The sequence below is a fragment of the Eptesicus fuscus genome, chromosome 12, assembly GCF_027574615.1.
Source record: "Eptesicus fuscus isolate TK198812 chromosome 12, DD_ASM_mEF_20220401, whole genome shotgun sequence".
Lineage (NCBI taxonomy): Eukaryota > Metazoa > Chordata > Mammalia > Chiroptera > Vespertilionidae > Eptesicus > Eptesicus fuscus.
This window is the reverse complement of record NC_072484.1, coordinates 69,031,023-69,057,089: the sequence shown is the minus strand read 5'-3', so window position 1 is coordinate 69,057,089 and position 26,067 is coordinate 69,031,023. Positions and strand designations below refer to the sequence as shown.

Below are 26,067 nucleotides of genomic sequence, written 5' to 3'. Positions count from 1 at the left end.
CTCATGTCTCTCTCCACTGTTTTCAATGGCCAGACAATGTGTTTAATATTTTGAATGTTTCCATTTTTTCACTGTTAGTAATCACTGCTATAAATATCTCTCTCACTTATAAGTCAGAGTGTGTACATATTTGTGGCGCTTGGTATATATCATCCGGAGGAACTTAAAAATAGCTTTTTGTCTTTTTCTTTTTATGGAAGTAATACTATGTTTTTATTATAAAACTAATGCTTTTTAGAAAAATTTAAAATACCAATAGACTGAAAGAAAATAAAATGATCTTCAGTGTTCCTAGTAGTTTGCCTTCTTTTTTATGCAAAATGCAATTTTTCCTTTTTCAAATATGAAACCCTACTGTATATATCTTAACACGAAAATGAGACTTTTTTCATGTCATTAGTGAAAAGTTAAAGTCAGTGCTGTGCAGGCAGGCTAAACAGCCATCTCAGAGAGTGAATAAAGAAAACTTGAATTTATTTAAGGAAAAGGGGATGGAGGATGGGGATATCCAAAGGGAAGGGCTACACAGCACTGAGCCAAAGGGTACTGGGTCCATGATGGCAGCAAAAATATACTCAGGACAGTGAAACAGGAAGGGCATAGAAGAGGCAACAGGAGAGCCTAGGCGGGCTGCTCTGGCTCACTGAGAAGTCAGAGAAAAGGGGGCCTTGGAGACAGCTTCAGGGGGTTAGTCCAGGACAAGCTGCCACTGCCCATTGCTCCTCTGGTTGCAAGTCTCATGGGGACTTAGAGGTTCGGGGATACATGCCTAGGGGGAGGGAGAGGGGAAGGGAATGGCAGGGGCGTGCTCCCTGGAGGGAGATGGTCACTGGCTCCTTTGTCCTGAACGTAATTATTTCTCTTTGAGGGTCGTGGTCTCCACTGATTGGTTGGTGCCAGGGCATGGGGTCATTAGTCAGTGTAGCTGAGAGGTCCTGAGGTGGCCACTGTGTCGCTTGTCTGGTTTTGCTGCTTCTCTGAGCCTGGAGCTGAAATACACCCGAGGCTTAGATGTTACCTTTAGGGAGGAAAAGGTCAGGGGGTCTAAACTGCATGACTAGCTATGGGAGGAACCTGGGGACAAGGTTCTTGTTTTCCCAGGTTTGCCCCTTGTTAGGCCTCCCCGGGCTTTCTGCCTGGTGAGTGTCTGTACCTGACCCTCATCCTTGCTCTGCTCATGTCTAACAATTAGATATTCTTCTGTAGCATCACTTATTGTGACTATATAATATTCAGTTCTATAGGTAGATCAAAGTTTACTTAGCCACTTCCTACTGGGGACTTGTAAGGTTGTTTTCAGTTTTTCACTATTCTCAGCAGTTGAGGCATTTTCCATTTTCACCTTATCATTACAAAGAAATCTCTAATAAGGCACATTTAAAGTAAAATTCCTATTCTCATCATCATAAGACTGGATTTCCTTTCTTCTGAAATTTATATTTACGTTATTCGTCTCATTACTATTTCTTATCATTTGAAGGATTTGGGGAGAAGGGTTTTGGGAAATTTAGTCCATCTATTGGCTAAAATGGCAGTCTTAATCCACTCTCTTTGTAACTCTGTAAAAGATGAAGAAATTAGCACCTCTTCACTTCTCCTTCTACCTCCCCATTTAAATGCAATGGACACTATTATTTTCTTTAGTTTACTAATGAATTCAGAGAGGTTAAGTGATTTGCCTAAAATCACACAGCTAGTAAGTAGAAGATGGAGCCAGGATTTGTCCTCAAGTACATCTGCATTCACACCCATGCTCTAACAGTGCCACTTAACATAGTCTCTCCACTTTCTATCCTGCTGCTATCTCTCCTGCCTTCCTGTTTCTCTCATTACTGACATTTTCCCTGTAAATTTAGGAAAAGGTAGGTCTGCCTGTATTCTTATTTTTGGCTGCAGGACTTACAAGCTAAAAAAGACCCTAGGCAAGTCACTTTCCCTTCTTACCTTCCACTTTTTTTTTAATGAAATGGTAATATAAGCACTTACGAAGAGAAAATGTATTGCAGAAGAAATGAGACAATCGATGTGAAAGAGCCCCATACGATGCAAATAGCGGACATTGTTACCATTTCATAGCTCAATAAATATTTGCTGATCTAACAATGCAAACCAGCATCGGGGATTGCAGGTTCCTGTTAGTATTAGAAGTTTTTTTCAGAACATCCTTTTAGTTTTTTAATTCCTTTTTCTTAAAGTAGCATAAAAGAAAATCCATGGTTACTGGTTATTAAAGAAAAGAGCTCTGGTTTTTGTTTTGATTTGTTTTGTTTGAGATATTTTTATGCAGACGAGTACCAGGCTGGAGGGCGGGGGCGGGGGGGGGGGGGGAGTGAGAACACAGGGGGGTTCTGCCCTGAAAAGAGAATGTCTATCTCCTAAATCTACTTCAGTCAAGGCCATGTGGCCCAAGGCTTTTTATAGTTGACAGTTTGCCTCTAGAGCAGAGGCAAGTTTGTAAAGCTATAGAACAGACTGTGCAGGCGTGAAGCCAAAAGTGGGGAACTGAAGCGCCTGGGTCGGGGGGGTGGGAGGAGGCTGGAGAGGGTCAATGGGGGAAAAGGGGAGACATGTGTGATACTTTCAACAATAAGTAATTATTTTTTTAAAAAAATTATGATTAAGTCCTGGATGGTTTGGCTCAGTGGATGGAGCATTGGCCTGCAAACTGAGGGGTCCCAGATTTTATTCCAGTCAAGGGCACATGCCCGGGTTGCAGGCTCTATCCCCAGTGGGGGGCTTGTAGGAGGCAGCCTTTTCCGCTTATACAGCTAGAATGGATTTTGTCATTTGCTACTAAGAATTCTAACCAAGCCCTAGCCGGTTTGGCTCAGTGGATAGAGCGTCGACCTGCAGACTAAGGGGTCCCAGGTTCGATTCTGGTCAAGGGCACATGCCCAGAGTTGTGGGCTCGATCCCCAGTGGGGAGCGTGCAGGAGGCAGCCAATCAATGATTCTCTCTCATCATTGATGTTTCTATCTCTCTCTCCCTCTTCCTTCCTCTCTGAAATCAATAAAAATATATTTAAAAACACACACTTTAAAAAAAAATTATGATTAATGCCCGGCCTTTGTACTCAGTGGTTGAGTGTCGACCTATGAACCAGGAGGTCAGGGTTCAATGCCCTTTCAGGGCACATGTCCAGGTTGCAGGCTCCATTCCTAGTAAGAGGGTTGAGGGGTGCAGGAGGCAGCCAATCAATGATTCTCTCTCATCATTGATGTTTCTATCTCTCCCTCTCCCTTCCTTTCTCTGAAATCAATAAAAAAAAAGTTTAAAAAAAAACTATGGTTAATATAATATTGGCAAGTTGACCTGCAAAATTTTTCTAAAATAATTTACATTTCCACAGTGTATAGACATGTTTCTTTTCTTTACCCTCACTAGCACTTTCCTCCTGAAAGTGGTGTTATTGAAAGCTTATCTTAGAGACCTTTTTGTTTGTCTTCTAATGAGCTTCCTTAGCAGAGGGAAAAGAAACAAGTTAGTCCCTTCTGTTACCTCTTCCTAAATTAACCGTCCAGCATCACCCTTCACACTGTAAACCTTTCTTCTCACTTACTGCCCTTTTTCTCTCTGCTGGTTTCTGTCTGCATTGTGTGACAGGACTGAAAGCCACCAACAATTTAGCCAATAATAGTACATGATGATTAACAATCCGTTTTCCCCTTTGGGATTAATGCCTGTCTCAGGCGAGATGGCTGATGAGCATTGCTTTTGCTGTAAAAACGAGGCAGCTTTTAGAGGTAGGCTGGTTTTTCCAAACACGTTTGTTGTCAAAGGTATATGTAACACCTTCTGCGAGTTACAACTGTGCAGAAGGCTCTGCACATCTTTTCCTTACAGGCAAACCTCTCCTGTTTGGAATGCAGTGGAGGGCGGGGGGGGGGGGGGGGGGGGGGCCGCATTGTTGATCATGGAACCCTACAACTGCTTCTGCCCCAGAATTGGTGGGTAGGTAATAAGACATCTTTTGTTTGTTTGGAATGTGTATGCGATGACATATTGTTTGTGGATCTGCACTTAAACCTTTTTATCATCCTATGTAAACTGTGTCATAAGAAACATTCTCTTGTAAGTCTTGAGCAGGGCTCAGTGTCATTACAACAGTGTAGGACATGTTAAAATAGAGACCTCATTCAGGTGCTGTTTGCATTTCAGTTGTGTGGTGTTTTATAGAATACACATGTATTAGAATTTAATATCTGATTCACGCCTTAAAGAAAATGATACTATGTAGTTTAAACTTATAGACGAGTGAATTAAAGTCACTTGTTCTTGCCCTGGCCAGATAGCTTGGTTGGGAAGGTTGTGGGTTTGATTCCTGGTCAGGGCACATACTTAGGTGTTGTGGGTTTGATCCCCAGTCAGGGTGGATACGGGAGTCAACCAGTTGATGTTTCTCTCACATTGATGTTTCCTACTCTCTCTCCCTTCCTCTCTCTCTCTAAAATTAATAAAAACATATCCTTGAGTGAGGATTAAAAAACAGGTTAGTTATTCTTAAAATGTAGTTTCTTTTTATAATCTTTTAAAACTCATCAACTTAAATAAAACACCTCGAGGGCAACAAGTGTTAGGGAGCGGGTCTGGGGGTGGTGTGGGGAGGCGATGTGTTTGGTGAGCGTCCAGGAGCAAAGCACTGCTCACTTGAAGCTCAGAGATTCGTCATCCAAATATGTGCAGATTGCTGGTGCTAGAAATAGTTTGAACTTCAGTAAACAGCTTCTTCCCCCTAGTTGCTGCTTGGCCATTGTTCCGCTGCCAGGAGAGCCCCTCTCACACCAGGCTCATGGCACTTGTGTCCAGCCCTGGGGCTGTTTCTCTGCCAAGTGGAGCTGTTAGCTTACCCGGCAGCTTGAGAGGACCCAGGCGCTTCAGTTCCCCACTTTTGGCTTCACGCCTGCGCAGTCTGTTCTATAGCTTTACAAACTTGCCTCTGCTCTAGAGGCACACTGTCAACTATAAAAAGCCTTGGCCACATGGCCTTGACTGAAGTAGATTTAGGAGATAGACATTCTCTTTTCAGGGCAGAAGCACCCACGGCTCATTCCTTTCTTTTGGAGCCAAGAAGAGCGGCAGTGGTTCTGGGAACTGCTGCAAGCTGCGCTGCTGGCAGCTGATCTGCGGTATGCCAGGCGGGCAGCTGACATTTGAGCAACTGAGGATATTCCATGGGTTATTACTCTATCCCTTTTGAGAAAATAGTCTCTTTAAAAGAAATTCTTGCTTTGGCAGCATTCATTTAGTGACTCTTATGTCAAATGTCCATGAGGAGGATGAATAACTTGACATTTTATTTTCAAGGGGATAGATGATAAGGGATGAAGGAAAGTACTACTGGATTCTTAGGCACATTATCTAACTTAGGTTTAGTTTTTTCATATGTTAAGTGAGGATAATCTTGTCTCTCCTGTTTCATGGAGTTGATGAAGTTTATGTAAAAGTGCACATCTGGACTGTACCCAACTAGTGGAATGTAAGTAGCAGTAAGGTGGTGGAAAGAATCTCCCAAGCCTGGCCTACTTTGTGACCTTGAGCAAATGGCTAATGTCTCTTGGCCTCAATCTTTTCATCTGTAAAATGGGAATAGCAATACCTGTCTTACAGGAGTGATGCAAAGATTAGAAATAACAAACGTAAAGCAATGACAAATGGTAGACATAGTTAAGTGGCAATAATAGTAATTATTACATTTAATGTGTAGATGAAGCATAGTAACCTCCATCTTATATAAAAACTGCTGTTTGAAATTTTAATCCTGCTATTTTGGCTTCTGTAAACGCTTGCTTGCTTGCTTAAATAATAGGGAAAATAAGACTACTCCCATTCCAGAGAGGCCATAAACTATGCCCCAAACAAAGTTGTCAGTGCTGGCACCAGGCCAGACCTTGAGATATGGTCTCATGGCCCCTTCCCAGCACACAGGCCTTCTTTCTCGGAAGGTCCGGAAGTCTCATTCCAAATTTGGGAAACAAAGGACTAGGAAAGATATAGATAAGGAAAGCTTCCTCCATGTTTTTGCTCAGAATTTGAAAGACATTTTTCTCTGAGCCCACTGGTATAATAATAATAAAGTGTAATTCCATTTCTCTAAGCGTTGCTTGGTTTTTCTCCTGTCTTCTGTAACAGAGATATTCACACTGGGTAGTTAGGATTTTTCACCTGGAGAAACCGGTTCAGTGTGTAGATGTCAGGATTAGCAAAAGGCCCTGATAAAAACTGACAGCAATAACTGATGACAATAGATAATATTTTTAAAAAAAAAGTAATACATGCACATCATTTAAAATTCCAGATATGCATCATTATTCTGCTTAACTCCTTACCCTGAGGGAGCCATTTTAATTTTTTTGTTTGTTAATCCTCACCTGAGGATATTTTTCCATTGATTTTTAGGGAGAGTATAAGGGAGGGGGAGAAACACAGAGAGAGAAAAAATATCAATGTGAGAGAGACACATCGATTGGTTGCCTCCTGCACTTGCCCCGACCAGGCCTGGGGATCAAACCTGCAACCTAGATACGCGCCCTTGACTGGAATTAACCCAGATCCTTTAGTCCCCAGGTCAACACTATTCACTGGGCCAGACGGGCTAGGGCTAATTTTTTCTGCTTTTAGTTCTTTTGGTGGTTACCTCCATTTAAATATTACCTCCATTTCTTTTAAAAAAATTCTCTCTTTTGTCAAAATGGTACATGCACATAGTTTTGCTTCGTTCTTTTTAAGATCAAATATCATTAAAAACTTACACTAAAAATCAGCTATCCCCTACCCCCACCCCTCTATTCCCCTCTCTCCTGTTCTGTTCCCAAGAACATATACTTTCGATTCTATTAGCTGTTTGTTCTAGTATTTTTAATATATCCTAAATAATATGTTTATATAGATACATCTTTTTTAAACATTTTATTGAGGAAATTTTCAAACACATAAAAAACTGAAGAGAATAATATAATGAACCTTCATGAACCACTCATTTACCCAGATCCAAGAATCAAGACCAGTTTTATTTCATTTGTGCCTACAGCCATTCTCCCCCTGCTACTAGATATCATGTAATTTTATCAATAACTACTTTAGCATGTATCTCTGAAAGAATAAGGGCTCATACACACACACACACACACACACACACACACACACACACGCTGCCATAATCCTATAACTTAATTAATAATCCCTTATTATTAGCAAATATCTCTAATTAACTCTTAAGTTTGTTTTTTTTTTTCTAATCAGATCCAAACCAGGACCACACACCACCTTACTGCTCTTCCTTTATTCATCAGTTTTAGATGTTACCTGTTGACCAGCACGTGAGGCTTTAGCTTTTCTATTAACACCACGGGGCTCATACATACTTCTCATGCTACTTCTTACCTTTTTCTCCCAGTATCACATTTTGAATTAAAATATGTGTTGTGGGATGGCAAATATTATTTACTACCTAGCCAGTAGCATTCTAATTATTTTTCCTTTCTATTTGACTATGTTTCTTGGACTTCATAATAAGGATTTTTTTGTTCCTTATTGCTAAGGCTTTCCATACTTTCCTGTAGACTTTCAATACAGTTTTCAGCAAACCTATCAAGCAGTCCATCAGTTCTGTTTTCCTGGAGCCTCCCACCTTCCTCCTGTGGTCAGACTGGCGCTCGCTGGAGACCTGAGTCAGCCAGGGTCTCATCACCATCCTTGACATTCCTTTCACCTCACTTGTTAGATTCCTGTTTTTCAACTCTCCTTAGTTTAAATCCTCATTTAGGCAAAGTATGTTCTCCAGTAGTTTGCTGAGAAAAGAGTGAAAGAGAAATTTTTCTAAGTCCTTATTGCCTAGCTGAGTATAAATTCTAGGTTCCAAATGGGTTTCCTTTGGACCCTTTCCCCCAGAAAGCATTGCTCCCTTGAGCTCAGGCACCCAGTGTTGCTGGTAAGAAGTTTGGGAGCATTCTGATTCTTTTCTTTTGAAACAGTCTGTTTGCCTCTCTATAAACTTTTAGGATTTTTTCCATTTTGAATTCTGGAAGATTAGGAGACTGTGTCTAGCTACAGTCTCTCTTCATCTTTCTCAACACTCTTTAAACTATTCAGTTGGAAGATGCAATCTTCCTTCAGCTTTGAGAATTTTTCCTCGTGATTTCTTAGATAATTTCCTGTTGTACTTGTCACCCGTTCTATTCGTTTTCTGGAATTCCTATTTAGTCTGATGGTGAACTTCCTGGATTACTGTTCTATAGAGAGATCCTTTTTTGTTCTGTGAATATTTTCTATCCTTTGAAAGATTTCCTTCCTTTTCTTATTTTCCAGTCCTTATACTGAATTGTTCATTTCAGTATTCGTATGATTAATTTCCAAGAGCCCAGTATTACCAGTTTATTTCATGTTTTATGGACACAGTGTCTTCAGAATCTCTCTGAAGACATAAAAATTTTTTTTAAGCTTCTCATTTGTCCGAATTTCCTTTTTCATTACAGGAACAATTTTCTCTTTATTGTTTTCCTCGGTTGCCTCCTATACATGCCCCTACCGGTAGTAAAACCCATAACCTTTTAGTGCACAGGACGACGGTCCAACCAACTGAGCCACCTGGCCAGGGCACACGATACGTTTTAAATTCATGTTATTGCTCCCTTTACCTCAAGCCTGTACTACCCAAGATTGTGTGTGTGTGTGTGTTTAGAAAATATTCATTGAGTTTCCTTTTCTGTACCAGTGAACAAGGGAGACATGTTGATCTCACAGAGTTTACAGTCTGGCTGGGAAAGACAGATAACATATACTTACAATAACGTGTTAAGGGTTATGAGAGGAGAAATAGAGAATGCCATAGGACCGATACAGAAGCAGGAGCTGACTTGGCTCAGAAGGAAGTGACATTTAATCTGACATCTGATGGCTGAGTAGGATTTCCAAGCACAGTGGCAAGTGGCAAAGCGCAGTGGCAAGTGGCAAAGCGCAGTGGCAAGTGGCAAAGCACAGTGGCAAGTGGCAAAGCACAGTGGCAAGGGAGAGCCTGGAATGAGAGAAGGACTTCCTACTGTTAGAGCGCAGGCTCTGCAGAGTCAGGAAGTCTGCCTTTTCTGGACTTGGCATTCCTCCTCATGAACAGGAGGCGATCACATGCCCGTCTCAGTTTTAAACACAAGGCTAAGATTGTTTAAAATTTACTCAAGAGTGAAGATCCATCTGTCCCATAACTGCCCCAGTCAGAAACCTGTCTTTAGCTGGTGGCAAGTGGATCATGAGAAAGCTGAAAAGGGCAGGGAGGGGCAGTGTGGTACCCTGCAAACCCCTACTCATTTGCGAGATGCATGATCAGGCTCCCCTTCTCCTGCCAGCAGTTCATCGGACTTCAGCAGTAATCTGAGGGGCACAAGGATGTGGGGCCTCAGAACATGGAACTCTGTAGAAAGCAGCCAGGATCCTCCCAAACAAACCAACAAAATGGAACATTTTTGTCACCTTTTGTGGGGCTGACTCCTCCCCCAACAAATGACTTAAATGTCTGATTTCAAAACATTGTTTTGAGTGTAGGTGTGATTCTTTCTGTGTCTGTATACCAGGAGGATAACTGGTTATTTCTGGGTGGTAGGATGATGGATGATTTTCCTCCCTTTTTTCTGTTCTTCTATATTTTGCTATTTTTTATAATAAGCAATTATGATTATGTTAGAGTATTATCTGGCATATGGTAAACATTCGATAAAAGTTTTTGTTGTTTATGAATTTTTTATTTTAATAAGTATCTCATAATATGTACAAAATGCTTATAAATTAGACACAGATCTTTTCCTTAAGAAGCTCAAATTATAGCAGAGGAATAAGATCTGCCCAGAAATAAATATGCCTCAAAAGAGAAGAGGAAAAGTTCCTTAAGAAACAGATAAAGTACTAAGGAAATTCAGAGGAGGGAGAAACTCCTTCCAGACTCGGGGTGAGGGGGTGAGAATTAAGGGCAGCTCTGTGGTGAAGGGGCTGAGCCCTTCGGGCCAGCTCTGTGCTATGAAGCAGCCAAAGTTTCCTTTATCCTCCAATGGAGCCGATAGTGCTGGCTGTGAGTCAGGGACTTAAAAATACAGCATGGGCTCTGTCACTCCAGCGAACCTTTGTAGATTGGTCAGTCTCTGCACACGTCAGTTTCCACATTTGTAAGATGAGAATATTAATACCTCCTGCACCTGATTGTTGGAAGGATGACATAAAGTGGTATTTATAGAGTGCTCAGCACCAGGCATGGCCCCAAGTACATCTGCCATTGTCAGAAGACAAAATGAGTGTGCCGGTGGTGTCACAGTCCTCTCTATGGATTCTGTCACAGGTGTACAGTTCGTCTGTAAGGAAAGTGTTACCAAATACATGTTATAGAAAGAAACTGTATCTTTGTTTTTATGAATGGGCTCCTTACTATTACATTCATTCAAGTAACAAAACTTGATTGAAAGCACTGAGGGTGATGTCCGTAAACTGACCTGTCAAGAGCCCATCCTCATTTCCTGATGCCACTCGGGCTTCTGGAATAAAGGCCCAGCCAAACAATGGCCCGGCCTCCAGGCCCTCCCAGCTGGGGGCTGCTGCTGAGAGCATTCCAGCTGCTCTCGGCAGGCTTTTCCTTCCGTGCTCATCCTGATGTTCTAGAGAAACACTGGGCCCTTTTTCTGGCTTCCCAGCATTCTTGACCGTATTCATTTATTGTCACGTCATCCTCAGGGCAGAGAATGGTAAAACTGAGTCAGAATTAGAAAATAATGACTTTGCTATTAAGATGCTACAGCTTATTTTTTGCAAGTATTTTTTAACTTGTAGTATGTGTCAGGCACCTATCCACTTAAGCATTTTGCAGGATAAGTCTCATTTTAATTCCTGTTTTACAGTGGGAAACCAAGGCACATACACAGGTAGGTCAAGTTCATACACAGCTAGGAACAGGAAACCCAGGTCTCTGAGCCATTAACTGCTGTTCTCCCTGGGTTACCAGGCTGGTGTTCTTTTTATTCCACTGCAGTCCCATACCAGCTGTGGGAAAGCCTTCAGATTGGCAAACTCCAAGGTGGGGCAAAGTAGGATTACAGTTGTGAGTACATGAAACAGTTTATTCCTGTATTATTATTTATTAACTAGAAGCCCGATGCACGAAGATTCGTGCTAGAATGGGCTTTCCTTTCCCTGGCTGCTGGCACCGCCTTTCCACTCCGGCCCAGCCCCTTTCCGCTCAGGCCCCGGAGCCGCCTCTTTTGGCTCCAGCCTGCCTTCTTCCCACGCTGCCCAGAGGCCCTGAGAGACTGGAGGTGGAGCAGAACGCCTGCGTCCCGCCATGGCAACGACGCAAGCCTCCCGCCCCGTCACTCAGCCCCTGTGTATGCAAATTAACCGCCATCTTTGTTGGGTTAATTTGCATATCACTCCTGATTGGCTGGTGGTGTAGCAGAGGTACAGTCAATTTACATGTTTGTCTTTTATTAGGTAAGATTATTGTATTATTTTCCATACAAATAATTAAACGTACTTTTGCCCCACCCTATATATAGCCTGCTGGCCTGGCCCTTTTTTGATGCGCATCAAAATTTTCTGAGAACGAATTAAAATTCTGGCTAAGTTCCAAACGACCACAGCCTTACCCACACCTATAAATAGCTTCTTCTTTACCAATAGAGCTCCAACCCCACTACCCATCCAAGTAGCTTTAAGACAAATCACATCTGCCTCTTTGGGGGAGAGGTGACGGAAGCCCAGTCTTGCTTCTAGACCACACGGTATTCTGGTAGTAAAACAAGTAAGCACCACCTCTTACCTAGTGGCCCAAATGTTTTCTTTAAGCAGCAGATTGACCAGCTCTCCCCATCCCTGGCCTGGCTGAACCCAGGAAAACTCTCCCTCCCACACCTTGCCCATTTGTTTTAATAAGCTTAGCTCATTTTTCTAAGAAGAGATGATCCCAATTAGAAATAAGGACCAGACTCGGTGAAATAACCATTTTGAGAAGTAGCATTGGCATGTGTGCTGGACTAATTAAGACTCATTTTCCAAGTCTGGCCCTTTCATCTTGAGCTGTGTGACCTCCGGCACATCACTTCTCTGTTTTATTTTCCTATTCAGGAAAAGGAGATTAATAGTGTAGCCCCTGGGTACCTAATTCTTATAAAATGAGAATCAAATGAGGTTATGTACTACAACAATGAGAGCTACCATCTATCAACACTCAGTATATGTCAAAAACTTACAGTTCCCTTACATGTTATGTAATATTCTCACAGTCCTAAAATGGAGGCCCTAGCATTCCATTTTACAATTAAAAAAAAAAAAAAAAACACATATCCTGAAGTAGTCGCATAGGACTCAGATCCACGTCTCTGGCTCCTAAATTGATGCTGATAATCACTATAGTGTCACATTGCTTTCCACTGTACACTAAAGTAGAGAGGTTTATATGTCTTCCCCACCAAGCACTCTGCAAATGCAAGCAATTATTATCTCTTGTAACCACTACTGTTCCATGTTAGTCCCTAAGGATAGTTAAATTCTCTTGCTTCTTTATCTTATCTTCCAGTTTATGCTGCCTCTTTCAATGTCCCCCAGGATTTGCTTAGTGAATTCTTTCGGGTTTTCTCCCAGAGAAACAGTTCTGCTCCAAAATAAAGGGGGTTTAGGAGCCAGACTGAGCCCGACCTCTTGAGCAGTGTCCTGTGACTCCTCCTGGGTTCTTCCCTCCCTCAAGCATGTAGTCAGTCAGCTTGTGGTAAAATTCCTTTGCATTTGTTAAGCTCCTCCATCACTGAACTGCAGGAAGGGAAGACATCAATGCCGTGTTATTGATGGGGAAACTGAGTTCCAGAGAGAGGGGTGACTGACTTAAGGCCATTCATTCAGTCAGGTGGGTGACTAAGATCAGAATCCAGTTCCTCGAGTTAAGACAAGCACTCTTAAGCCTTTCACGTGGGCACGTGTCATTTCCCCAAAGTGAAGGAAAAGCTCACGCATGCACTGTGCCCAGCATGCACCTAGAAAACTTGGGGGAAATTAAACAGCTTGGAAAGTTGAGCAGGAAAAAAGAGATGGGGGTGGGCTCCACCCTAACCTGGTAAATTATATACCAAAGAAATTAGTTAAAATACTGCAGAGCAAAGTAGCTAGCCCACAGTGACTACGAGGCAGAGGGATTTGCCCGGAGCCCTGCAGCGAGTGGATAGGAAGCCTTTTGTCAGTAAGGCTCCAGGGTTGAAAATTGAAGGAAGGATGTTAGGCAAACGTGACGAAGGCTCGGGATGTAGTTACAGCCCCCTGGCTCATTGTCCAAAGGAAATGGATCTCTCTTGTGGACGGAGAGGTGGAAACTGAGCAAGGGAGCTGAGTGGTTGACATCATCAGGCTGAGCGTTGAATTACAACAAATGGGGACTTACTTGGCCGGAGACGTGGGAAACACCCACTAAAACCTCGAAGTGCATTTTATTTAGGAGACACAGAGAGAGTGAAAGGGTAAGAGAGAATCCTGCTTGGTCTGCTCCAAAGGAGGGTTATCCTCAAAAGGGAGGCGTTTTGAATCCTGGTTTCTTAAATTCTACCTTCACCTCTGACTGAGGACCCCTGGACTTTGAAGAAACTCTTTGCTCTTGTAAGTAGAACTTCATTTTCCACCCCTGGGAGAAGCAGAGCTTGCAGGCAGAGCTCTCCGGAGAGCGTGTGTTTGTTGGTCACAAAGTGTCTATTTTTATATTATGATATATTATTGCTCTGAAAATTATGGCTTTGTCTGAAACTGCTTAGGACTAGCGTCTGAGCCTCAGGTCTCACAGACCGGCTCCATTCAAATGCTGTTTTACTTTTTACCCAAGAACTTTGGCAGAGTATCTAGAGCTTTAAAAGCAGCTCTTTGCGTCAAATATAGGTGAAGAAATCCTCCCTTAGAAGCTGGGGTTTGTGAAACTTTTATATATTTTTTCTGATTACAAAGATAGTACAAAATTTTTTAAACAGTCCAGAGAGAAATGTCTCTCAAAGTGAAAATTTCCTGCAATATTTTCCTCACAGAGTGGAGACTTACCCTTAGATATAAGATTGATATTTTAAATTTAAGATACAGATCTGATTAGATTTTGTGAAATTATCTCAACACATGTACGGCTGCCGGCTGCGTGGGGACTCCAAGATGGGAAGAAGCTTTGGAACTCTTTAACTGTGATCTCTTTATTGCTTCCTTTTAGAAATTTGCTGTTTATGCCTGGAAAAGAAACAGAACTTGTTAGCCCATGGGCATTTTATTTGTCCGGTCTGTTGTCAGGATTTTAATCCTGAACCCTGAGGGTGCCCAAGTGGAGGGTTCTCAAATGGTTTGTAGCTGCTGTGTGTCACCACCTCCCTCGCTTGCAAGTAAAAGTAGTTGAAGAATCACAGTTAAGGAGAAAACAAAGAGCCACCATATATGAGAAGGGCCACCCAAGGGAACTATGTGACCCTGGGCAAGTGTGTCCCTGGCTTCAGCTTCCTCGTTCGTATGTAAATGAGGGGCGAATCTAGTTGATTGCTGTAGTCCCAAATTCGTGTGAAATGAGCCATCGATATTTCTTTCCCCGTGAGCAAAGTGCCCTTGGTTTTCCATATCCCAGAGTGCCTACACACTGGTGCCTCTAGGAGAGTTAAAAAGAAGACACAAAACAGGCAACATTAAGTTATTTCTGAATTTTTATGGTTTTGTCAGGTTTGGTGTTCCTGAAGAAAGAGAAAGTTTCCGTGTGCGGATGCGTGCGCATGCTCACACACAATGGGGTGGGGGGGGGGGGGTGGGGAGGAGAGGGAATTAACATGATTGAGCAACCCCTAAGTGTTACGCTCATCCCTCCATAACAAGAGGTGGTCAGATCATTCCCTGACTCTACTGACTGAGGGGGTCTCCACTATATGTTCCCATATTATCCTGAGCTCTTTCCAAGTGTTTACCTGTACTGTGCTCACAGAATTACTGGCATAACTTCAGGCCACTGTGTTTCTGCTAGACCGTAGGCACCCTCTCTCTAGGTTATGGAAGAGACTCTCATCTATCTCTGCAGCCCACTGCTTGGCGGAGAGCCTGGCACATAGGTACAGAGGAGACACAGCGACTGAATTTTAACTCAAAAGCCCACGGTTCTAGGTCCTAGGTTGGCAACAGAGAAGGAGGAAAGGCGGGGGGTGGGGTGGGGTGGGGGGGATCCCTTCATTTGCTCCCTTCCCCTTCATTTCACCTTGACACAGCCTCCACCGCTGCTGGGGCGGGATAGTGGGAGCAAAGCCCAAAGACAAGCAAAGGAAGATGTCAAATCTTGGATTGTGAGTCTCCAAGGTTCTAGGTCTTGGGGATTTAAGGGATTTTTATGTTTAAGGCCATCATAGACCCTAACCCGCAGGAAGGTGTGGCATTTAAAAACTGTTTGCATGAATTAAGATCTGGGTTTCCAGTAAGATTCTCAAAGCCCCTCAGCCCTTGAAAGTGGACTGTTGCTGCCATGGAACTCCCCAGGGGCATGGGCAGTGGGAAGGCCAGGCCCTCCCTCCACCTCCCTCCATCCCCCCAGGATCTCCAGAGCCTTTGAATAATTTAAAAAGTAATCTCTCCTCCTAAGGAGGTGATGAGGAGATAGTACTCTGGAAGTAAGTGCCCACGTGGTCCTTGTGGTTCCTGCCGGGGTGGGGGAGTGGCAGTGTGGTGGAATGCCTCACCCGCCCGCGCTCCAGGCCTTCCGGATGAGGTGCTGTCAGTCACACTGTTTTCAGCGTGCTCATCCTCAGATAGTCCGCCTGCCCCACAGCACGTTAGGGCATCTCAGGAGAGGAGGTACGTTGTGGAAGAGACTATTATGTCCCGAGTTCTTGCTTGGCTTTTATATCTCCCTGAAACACATGTCACACACAGGGCTGGGCATCTTGCAAACAGGGTGGGGCAAAAGTAGGTTTACACTTGTTCATATGGAAAATAATACAATCTTTTCTATTAAAAGAGAAAGGGTGGGAGAGAGGGAGAGAAACATCTATTTGTTGTTCCACATATTCACATGCATTCACTGGTTGATTATTGTGTGTGCCCTGGTCTAGGATTGAACCCGAAACCTTGGGGTATCGGGAGGATGCTCTAACCAACTGAGCTACCTGGCCAGGGCTACAACAATTTATACTAACAATAGAGGAATATGCAAATTGTCCGGGATGCCATCACGTAACGACCGTTCAGCAGGCTGCGTCCCTGCCACCTGCTCAGGCAGCTGTGAAGCCTGGGATAGGTAGAATAGGATACGATAGGAGAGGATAAGAAAGGAGAGGGAGAGGAAGGCAGGCCTGCGTGTAGACAGGCAGAGAGGTGAAACAGAAATACAGAAAGGGAACAAGAAAAAGACACAGGAATGGAAAAGGGAAGGAAATGCAGGGCTGCACATGGCAGGGGGTGGTGACCTTGCGGGGAGAGGGAGCGGAGCAGCTGCACCCGGCGAGGGGCGGGGCGCAGGTGGCACAGTGCGGGGAGCCCCACCCAGACGCGGGAGGAGGGTGGTGGCCCCTGCTGCGGGCCATTGGGACAGAGGGGTGGACGGTCCGAGGCATTTCAGGTGGAGGCGCTCCTGCTCTATGGCAGCAGCGCCCGGGCCGTGTGGGCCTCGGCCACCCTCGCTGGGCCAGGCGCCCCGCACTGGGAGGGGAGGCACAGCTTAGCTGGGGCGGAGTCGTACACTAAGGAGGGTACCGCTTTCGTCCCTGAGGGCTGGACCCCAAAGACATTGGCCAGGGTTAGGTTGCTGGCATGTTAAGTGTACTTTGTTGACTAGAAGTTGGGGGGTCCCGGGCAGGGAATGGGAGGAGGACGGTGGTGGGGAGGCCGGGGAAGTGGGGGTGGCGAAGGCCTGGCCAGGGCTGGGCCCTGGGCTGGGGGTTAACGCCCCCCAAATGGGAGCTTTAATATCGAAGTGCGCTCAGGCGGGGCTGGAAGCAGGCCCCAGAGAGGAAAGGGGAAGGTTTAGAAGAGAGACCAGTGAACATGGCCGGGGCGGGGGGGGGGGGGGGGGGTGCGGGGAGTAATAATAGGGAAGGAGGGAGGGAGAGGCAGGGTTCAGGCTCACAAGGGAAAGGCGAATGGGGTGGGGAGGTGGGAGGAGTAAGAAGAAGACAGACATGGGGAATGAAGGCAGAGAAGGGAGGAGGGAGGGAAGGAGAAGGGCTGTGGTAGGTTCAAAGGGAGGGAGGGAGGGAAAGAAAGCAGGAAAGAGAAGGATGCTAAAATGGGGTGAGGCCAGGAAAATAGTTAAATAAAAAGAAGAAACAATGCGAGAGTGAGGGGAGTTCAAAAGGAGGAGTTAGTAAGAAAATTAAGTACAGGGTGATTTTTTAAAAATGTAGTTGGACTTCCCCTGAGAGCTCCTAGACTGTGAAAGGGGGCAGGCTTGGCTGAGGCCACCCCCCTCCCCATGCACAAATTTCATGCACAAATTTCGTGCACCTGGTCTCCTGCCTGTCCCTTGGTCCCCATGGGCATTTGCCTTTTCCACTCCTGGACTGGTTCGTTTCCACAGTTCTATCACTTTAGACAATTTATGGTTCAATGAGAAACTGGAGAGAGAGTTAGAAACATCGATGAGAACACAAGAATAAACTCTGTGTTTCGCATATTAAAAACTGTAAATCTACTTTGCCCCACCCTGTATTTCGATTCCTTTCAATCTTCACAGCAACGATGTGAAGCAGAGATTATTTTCATTTTACACGTAAAAGTGTCAGAGATGAAGTCACTTGCCCTGGGCCTCTCAGCTAACAGATAATAGCTGCATTTCCTCATGAGAGCTGGCTCTCCTGAGGCCTGAATTCCCACTGCACTGCGCTGACTTTCCTGTACCACCTTCCGAATCTCCGCTTCTCCATTATGAAATGAAGTGTGAGGCAGAGTCAGAAGTCAGAGTGGTTTGGGTTTTCATTTTTATTTGAATTTGAATGTCTTTAGGTGGGTGTGTTCTCCCATTTATTACCATCTGTGCCGTTCCCTGGCCCAGTCTATTGCACTCTCTGGTCTCCTGCCTGTCCCTTGGTCCCCATGGGCATTTGCCTTTTCCACTCCTGGACTGGTTCATTTCCACAGTTCTATCACTTTAGACAATTTATGGTTCAATGAGAAACTGGCGAGGGTTAGCAGTAAGAGCTCTACCCTCACCCCCTCCTCACTGAGACATCTTAAACAGATGACCTCCCCTCACAGAGCCTGCTTCTCTTCTGTAAAGTGGGGGTCACCATAACCTGTCTCAAAGGGTACCCTGAGGATTAAATAGGATAGAGCTAGTATGACCTTAATTGGTACACAGATACATGCTCGGGATTAGCTGCTTTATGGTTTCCAGAGAGAGAGTGTTAGCCAATGTATACAGGCACCTGTCCCCTCTGTCATAGGATGGCATTTGTCTGAGGAATTTGAAGACACCTTCGACCTCAGCATTGTGGTTTTTAAAAAATATTATTTTGTCTTTATTTTTTTAATATATTTTATTGATTTTTTTTTTTTTTTTTTTTTTTTTTTACAGAGAGGAGGGAGAGGGAGAGAGAGTTAGAAACATCGATGAGAGAAACATTGATCAGCTGCCTCTTGTACACCCCCTACTGGGGATGTGCCTACAACCAAGGTACATACCCTTGATTGGAATCGAACCTGGGACCCTTGAGTCCGAAGGCTGATGCTCTATCCACTGAGCCAAACCAGCCAGGGCATCAACCTCAGCATTGTTGAAACCCCCTGTGATGGGCCTTGGAGCTGCCACTTTGGCTTTTCAAACCGAGCCTCAGCACTACTTCCTGTCACCCAATCAGGTGCTGATTCAGATGCAGAAGTGGGTGCTGTCTTAGGACCAGGCGACCTGGCCCAGCCTCTTAAGGAAGAAGCTGGTGGCAGGTGTTAGTTTCGGAGTGTGACAGAAGCCAAGCTGCTCAATTCTGCTGTTTTGATGGGGGGCCAGAGGTGATTCCTAAGTGGAGACAGTCATGGAAAATCTGAAGTTCTTGGAAACAAGTCACTAATCATGACTCAAAGCGGAGCTCACTGCCTCCTGGAAGTCGAACACGTCTTAGGAAAACTTGGAGTGTCGCTGCTCTTTCAGAGAGTGGTTTCTTTGGAAGCTGCAGTCAGCTGGGACGAGGAATGATTCCCAATTGCACATTTAAGTGCATCCGCTGTTACTGGAGGAAGCCAGCATTCCTAGCTTTATTTGAAAGGAGTCTCTTTAATCTTCCAAGATCGGAAGTAACAAAGCTCTCAGAGAGGGGCCCGAGAAGGGTTGCCGAAGAACTCACTAGTCTAGGGATTTAAATTTCCTGCCCTTGACTTCTGTTGGCTCTTTCAAAAAACACACCAGCCAATCTCTCTTTGCCCTCCTCTCCCGCTTTTAGTTACCGCCCTTGGGTTCAGGGGGAAGGGCAGCTCTATAGGTTGACTGAGGCATTCCGCCTATGTTGCTCACATCCTGACCATCTGGTTTATTTCCTCCTTATCTACCACCTTCCTTCCTGGCAGCCATTACCCTAAACTGCCTGATCCCATCTAACTCCTCATCATTGTGTTTAGAACTTTATAGATGTGGTCTCTGACGTTCAATAAACTGTGCTGGGGGCCAGCTAGTACTAAGCACGAGGCCAGAGCAACAGGCTGATTAGGAGACAGCCTCTGTTCTCGTGGAGCTCTTAGTGCATCAGGAAATACGGGCAGGTGAATGAATCATTGCAGGATGGAGTTCCTGGCCTTGAGCTGTGTTGATTACTCCCAAGCTTTCCCTCCATTTCCTGACTCTCCGAGCTTTGCCAGTATTGCATTAGGGAGAAATGAGAGCTGCCCCTGCTGAAGCTTTTACACCTTCCTGTCCCACAAGGCTTCAGACAAGGAAAGGCAGTATTCACAAAATGCAGGCCTGTGCGGGGGGGGCCCCCCCCCTCCCCCCCTCCCCCGCCCACTGAGAACCCTAAATCTGCAATCCCAAGTTTAGCAAGGAAACACAGGGGTGGTTTTGTAGTCTAAAAGCACCACTGGATTTTCTTTTAGTTCCTTTTTATAGCATTTATTGTGTGGGTTTGCTTTTTCAGATTATAAAATTAGAACATGTTCATGGAAGGAAAACTAGACAGTTCAGAAAACATACCTAAATCATCACCCACTGATTTCACCTCTCTGATTTTTTGGTTGTTTTTTGTTTGTTTGTTTGTTTCGTTAATCCTCACCTGAGGATATTTCTTCCTTTGCTTTTCAGAGAATGTGGAAGGGAGTTGCGGGGGGCAGGGCGGGTGGGGGTGGGAGGTGAGAGAGACACATTGACTGGTTGCCTCTCAGCAAGTTATGTCGTGCCCTTGTCTGGGAATTGAACCCTTCAGTGCGCGGGCTGATGCTGTCACCACTTGGCAGCACTGGCCAGGGCTCTCTTCTCTGATTTTATAATACGGTGTTGTTAGGTCAAAGGACATGAACTTTTTTAGATCTCTGATACAAATTTCCAGTTTGGCACCAGAAAGCTTCTACCTATATAAGCTTCCATTAGCATGCTTTTCCCTCCCCTCCTCTCACCCACACCACTACCACTATATATCAAGTTTAGTTATAATTTTAATTTCTTCCTGGGCAGAGTCTGTTTGCCTGTCTTGAAGGTGCTCATGTTTTTAGGTGCTCAGACCCTTGGGTAGGAGGAACCAATGTCTATGGTTAGAGGTCGCAGCCTTCGTGTGTACTTTCCTGTATATGCATGAACTCATTCACCTTTTTTTTTTTTTTTTTTTTTTGTTTGTTTTTTTTTTGGCTTTACCTTATTTATTTATTTATTTATTTATTTTTTTTTTTTTAATTTCTTTATTGATTAAGGTGTCACATATTTGTCCTCATCCCCCCATTCCCATCCCACCCCTCTCCCCACGCATGCCCCAATCCCCTGTTGAACTTAAGCGTTGGATAGGCTTATATGCATGCATACAGGTCCTTTGGTTGAACTCTCCCCCTCCCCCCACCCTCCCCCTACCCTCCCGTATCCTCCCTCTGAGGCCCGATAGTCCGATCGATGCCTCCTTGCTTCTGGTTCTGTTCTTGTTCCTCAGTCTATGTTGTTCATCATTTCCTCTAGATGAACAAGATTAAATGTCACTAGATATATACTAATAAGAACTGAATGTGAGACGAGCAATAATATTTATGCTGACAGGCAAATGAATCAATCTGTAGCGAGCTTCCCCCTGGACCAACAGTTCTTTTGAGACCCAATTTCGATGTCCAGTAGTTCCTTATGTGTACATGTCAGCACTGACCCCTCAGCTCTGGATGGTGGACAAATGGTGGTAATGGAGGTCCGACTCCCTCTGGTTTGGTCTCGGCCGATCCCAGGGGCACGGCGTCACCTGGATTAAGGGGCACGTGGCCTCACCCATACCCAAGGGGCGCGTGGTCTCACCCAGGCCTGGGACCCAGCCTCACCCGGATGGATCCAGGGGCGCACGGCCTCACCCGGTCCCAGGATCTGGCTTCACCCGTACCCAAGGACACTTGGCCTCTCCCAGACCCAGGGGCACGTGGCCTCACCCGGGCTTAGTTGCACAAGGCCTCACCTGGATCCAGGGACACATGGTCTCACCCGGACCCAGGGACGCTTGGCCTCTCCCAGACCCAGGGCCACTTGGGCTCACCCGGGCCTAGGTGCACGAGGCCTCACCCGGATCCAGGGACACATGGTCTCACCCGGACCCAGGGACGCTTGGCCTCTCCCAGACCCAGGGCCACTTGGGCTCACCCGGGCCTAGGTGCACGAGGCCTCACCCGGATCCAGGGACACATGATCTCACCCGGACCGAGGGACGCTTGGCCTCTCCCCGACCCAGGGCCACTTGGGCTCACCCGGGCCTAGGTGCACGAGGCCTCACCCGGATCCAGGGACACATGGTCTCACCCGGACCCAGGGACGCTTGGCCTCTCCCAGACCCAGGGCCACGTGGGCTCACCCGGGCCTAGGTGCACGAGGCCTCACCCGGATCAAGGGACACATGGTCTCACCCGGACCCCGGGACGCTTGGCCTCTCCCAGACCCAGGGCCACTTGGGCTCACCCGGGCCTAGGTGCACGAGGCCTCATCCGGATCCAGGGACGCATGGTCTCACCCGGACCCAGGGACGCTTGGCCTCTCCCAGACCCAGGGCCTCTTGGGCTCACCCGGGCCTAGGTGCACGAGGCCTCATCCGGATCCAGGGACGCATGGTCTCACCCGGACCCAGGGACGCTTGGCCTCTCCCAGACCCAGGGCCACTTGGGCTCACCCGGGCCTAGGTGCACGAGGCCTCATCCGGATCCCGGGACACATGGTCTCACCCGGACCCAGGGACGCTTGGCCTCTCCCAGACCCAGGGCCACTTGGGCTCACCCGGGCCTAGGTGCACAAGGCATCACCCGGATCCAGGGACACATGGTCTCACCCGGACCCAGGGACGCTTGGCCTCTCCCAGACCCAGGGCCACTTGGGCTCACCCGGGCCTAGGTGCACGCAGCCTCACCCGGATCCAGGGACACATGGTCTCGCCTGGACCCAGGGGTGTGTGGGCTCTCCCAGACCCAGGGGCGCTTGGCCTCGCCCGGGCACGGGGTCCAGCGTCATCCGGGTCCAGGGGCACTTGGCCTCACCCGGACCCGGAGTCCGGCCTCACCTGGACCCAGGGGCATGTGGCCTCACCTAGACCCAGGGACGTGAGGCCTCACTTATACCCAGAGGCGTGTGACCACACCCGAGTCCAGAGGCGCGCAACCCCGCCCGCTCCCGGGTCTCAGCGGGGCCCCGTCTTCCCGATCCCAATTCCTGCCGGTCAATCCCCCCTCAGCAATTCCCCTGGCCATCCTTCCAGAGCTCCAGTATGGCTGCTGCAGAACTCGTCGGGCGGCGGCTCGGCGAAGCTCCGGTGCACCCGGTGCATGGCGGTGGGCCAGTCTGGCGTCGCTGCGTCGGCCCTTGGGTCTGCATAGGTGGCCGGTCACCGAGCATGCGCACCTGGCCGCTTCCGGGGCGTTGAGATTCTTGACGGACTCAGAGGTCAGCAAGCGCGGAGTCTCCCACCCCATGTCTCATAGGGGCTCGTCTGTCCGTGCTTGGCTGCCAGTGGAGCCGTCCCCTCAGCCGGAGACCGCCGGGGGAACTGCGCCGAGCACGTTCCAGGCCGCTGTTGTATCGCCTGAGCCATAGTTCTTTTGTGTCGCCTGAGCTGTAGTTCTTAAAGTGTGGTCTTTGGGTCACCGGCATCAGCATCATCCCACATACCCCTCTTTTATTCTAGTTGTAGAGCATCTACTCAGCCAGCCCTATGGTGGTCTTGGATGGTGTCTGCTCTGCTCTCTTGTCGTAGTCTCAAAGTTGTTGTAGTAGGCAACAATCAGGCTTCCGCCCTATGCCTCCATCTTGGTCCTCCTTTGTATAGTTAAGTCTTGATTGTTGTTGGTGTCACTGGGGGGGCTCTCTTTGTCTATAAAGGAAGAGTTGCTGTGCAGGAGACACGTTTATGGGCCGGGTCTTGGTGCAGCAAAGCTTTGGCGCTCACTGAATATTCCCGTTGAATGTGTCCCTTATGCCCGTGGTTGAAATCTGGTGTCATCTCCCACAGACCACTAGATGCCCTCGTTTCTGGGTCTCCAATGGGGTGTAGATCAGCTACTGCCTTAGGCACTCAGCAAGGATTACAGCAAAAACTGTAGTTTCTTCCTCCTGTCTGAGTGGCCCTGGAGCAGTCCGACTAGAACAGCAGATCATCTGGTCCGCTGCCAGAGGGCAGGCCACCCACATGCATAAGCCGTTGCTTGGGGCGCAGGTGTGCCTGCAAGACTTGCGGGGCAGGTCTTCAAAACATGCGGGGCGGGTCCCAGGGCGGGGCGGGGTCTCAGGGCGCCAACAGGCCATGGTGCGGCGAGCCTCGATGGCTGTGAGTCTGGTCCTTCTGCCTTCCATGTATCTAAGTCCTCTCGTTCCGCATTCCAGCGCAGCAAACACTGATTGCTGGGCGCACCTCTGCAAGAGTCCCGCCTCTCCCCGCAGGCATCTGGGTCTCCCGGGGTTCGCCAGAAGATGGGTTTCAGGGTGATGGAGAGCTAATCTCCCTTAGGTTTGGAACAAAAGCCCCTTTCCCCCGCCACCAGCCAGACCCACGCACCTCCACACCTCATCCCCTCCGATTTCGCTGGGTGCGAGGCAACAGAACAGCCTTTAACCTCCACCGCCATCTTTTTCAAACTTCTCAATTTGTACTTCTTAATCCCTTCATTTCAGTCAACTCTACTGAAGTCTAGCGCCGCCGGGAGGTGCACGGAAAGGGCGCCCGGGCCTCCGTCCGGTGCGCGGTGCGCGCGTCCCGCGGAACCAGGCGCGCGAGGGCTGCGCGGCTGGGACGGGCTCTGGGCGGCCGCCGAGCTCCAGGCACCGCCATCACCGTGTTCCGGACGTCGCCGCCGCGGCGTCCCCCCAATTTATACTTTTTAATCCCTTGAATTCAGTCAACTCTACTGAAGTCTAGCGCCGCCGGGAGGTGCACGGAAAGGGCGCCCGGGCCTCCGTCCGGTGCGCGGTGCGCGCGTCCCGCGGAACCAGGCGCGCGAGGGCTGCGCGGCTGGGACTGGCGCTGGGCGGCCGCCGAGCTCCAGGCACCGCCATCACCGTGTTCCGGACGTCGCCGCCGCGGCGTCCCCCCCAATTTATACTTTTTAATCCCTTGAATTCAGTCAACTCTACTGAAGTCTAGCGCCGCCGGGAGGTGCACGGAAAGGGCGCCCGGGCCTCCGTCCGGTGTGCGGTGCGCGCGTCCCGCGGAACCAGGCGCGCGGGGGGCTGCGCGGCTGGGACGGGCGCTGGGCGGCCGCCGTGCTCCAGGCACCGCCATCACCGTGTTCCGGACGTCGCCGCCGCGGCGTCCCCCCAATTTATACTTTTTAATCCCTTGAATTCAGTCAACTCTACTGAAGTCTAGCGCCGCCGGGAGGTGCACGGAGAGGGCGCCCGGGCCTCCATCCGGTGTGCGGGGCGCGCGGCCCGCGGGACCAGGCGCGCGGGGGCTGCGCGGCGGGGACGGGTGCTGGGAGGCCGCCGGGCTCCGGGCGCCTCCGCTGCGGCGGCGTCCCCAGCGTCCCGGGCCGGGCGGCCTGCGGGGGCGGCGGAGTTGCGAAAGTGAGTGAGTTTCCCAGGGTTTCGCCCGGAATGGGGTTCAGTGCAATCGGAGCCGGTGCTCAGCGCTCTCCGGAGCCTTTATCTCCTTCCTGCCAGTGAACTCCGGCCAGGTCATCAGCCGCCCCCTCCTCTCTGGTTCCATCCTCCCCGCAGGCGCGTGTGCTCGTGTCTCCGCCCGTTTCTCCATACCTCAGGCTTTTACGGCTTCCCCGACTGTCCCCGTGGCCTTCTCCTTCCCCCCAGCTGTGGGCATTTCAGTCCGCCAGCTCTCCTGTGGTTCTGGACGATGTCTGTTCTGACCTCTAGTTGTATTTTTGAAATTGTTGTGCCCGGCTGCAGGTTAGGTGTTTCACCTATGCCGCCATCTTGGTTCTCCCTTCATTCACCTTTGTGTTAGGCATTATGCAAGGTGGTCTGGGGAATACCTATGTAAGACTTATAAGTAGCTCAGAGGCCAATAGGTAAAGAAGTCTTGGATAACTCTTAACACATGATTACTAGAGGCCCGGTGCACAAATTCGTGCAACAGTGGGGTCCGTTGGCCTCCCCTGCAGGATTGAGCTAAAACTGGCTCTCTGACATCCCCCGAAGGGTGCCGGATTGTGAGAGGGCACAAGCCAGGCAGAGGGACCCCACCGGTGCATGATTGGGGCTGGGGAGGGACCGCGGGAGGGCTCCAGAGCATGTTTGGCCTGTCTCGCTCAGTTCCAATCAGTTGGACCCCAGCAGCAAGCTAACCTACCAGTTGGAGCATCTGCCCTCTGGTAGTCAGTGCAAGTCATAGCGAGCAGTTGAGTGGCCTTAGCATATCATTAGCATATTATGCTTTTGATTGGTTGAATGGACAATCGGACACTTAGCATATTAGGCTTTTATTATATAGGTTGTCCCTCCCCCAAGAGAGGGACAGTGCTGTACCTGA

The 26,067-nt window shown here is 47.9% G+C and overlaps 1 protein-coding gene across 3 annotated transcripts in view; it reads left to right on the top strand.

Moving 5' to 3' along the window:
* PKIG (cAMP-dependent protein kinase inhibitor gamma) overlaps nucleotides 1-26,067 on the top strand; it is a 75,673-nt gene that overhangs the window by 30,217 nt on the left and 19,389 nt on the right. The window contains exon 1 of one of the 3 annotated variants that reach the window (XM_028137365.2): nucleotides 13,341-13,606. The exons of the other annotated variants lie outside the window; for them this stretch is intronic. The gene's annotated coding sequence lies outside the window, so the exon portion shown is untranslated. Of the gene's footprint in view, nucleotides 1-13,340; nucleotides 13,607-26,067 lie in introns of those variants that run through there. 3 annotated transcript variants of the gene reach the window in all.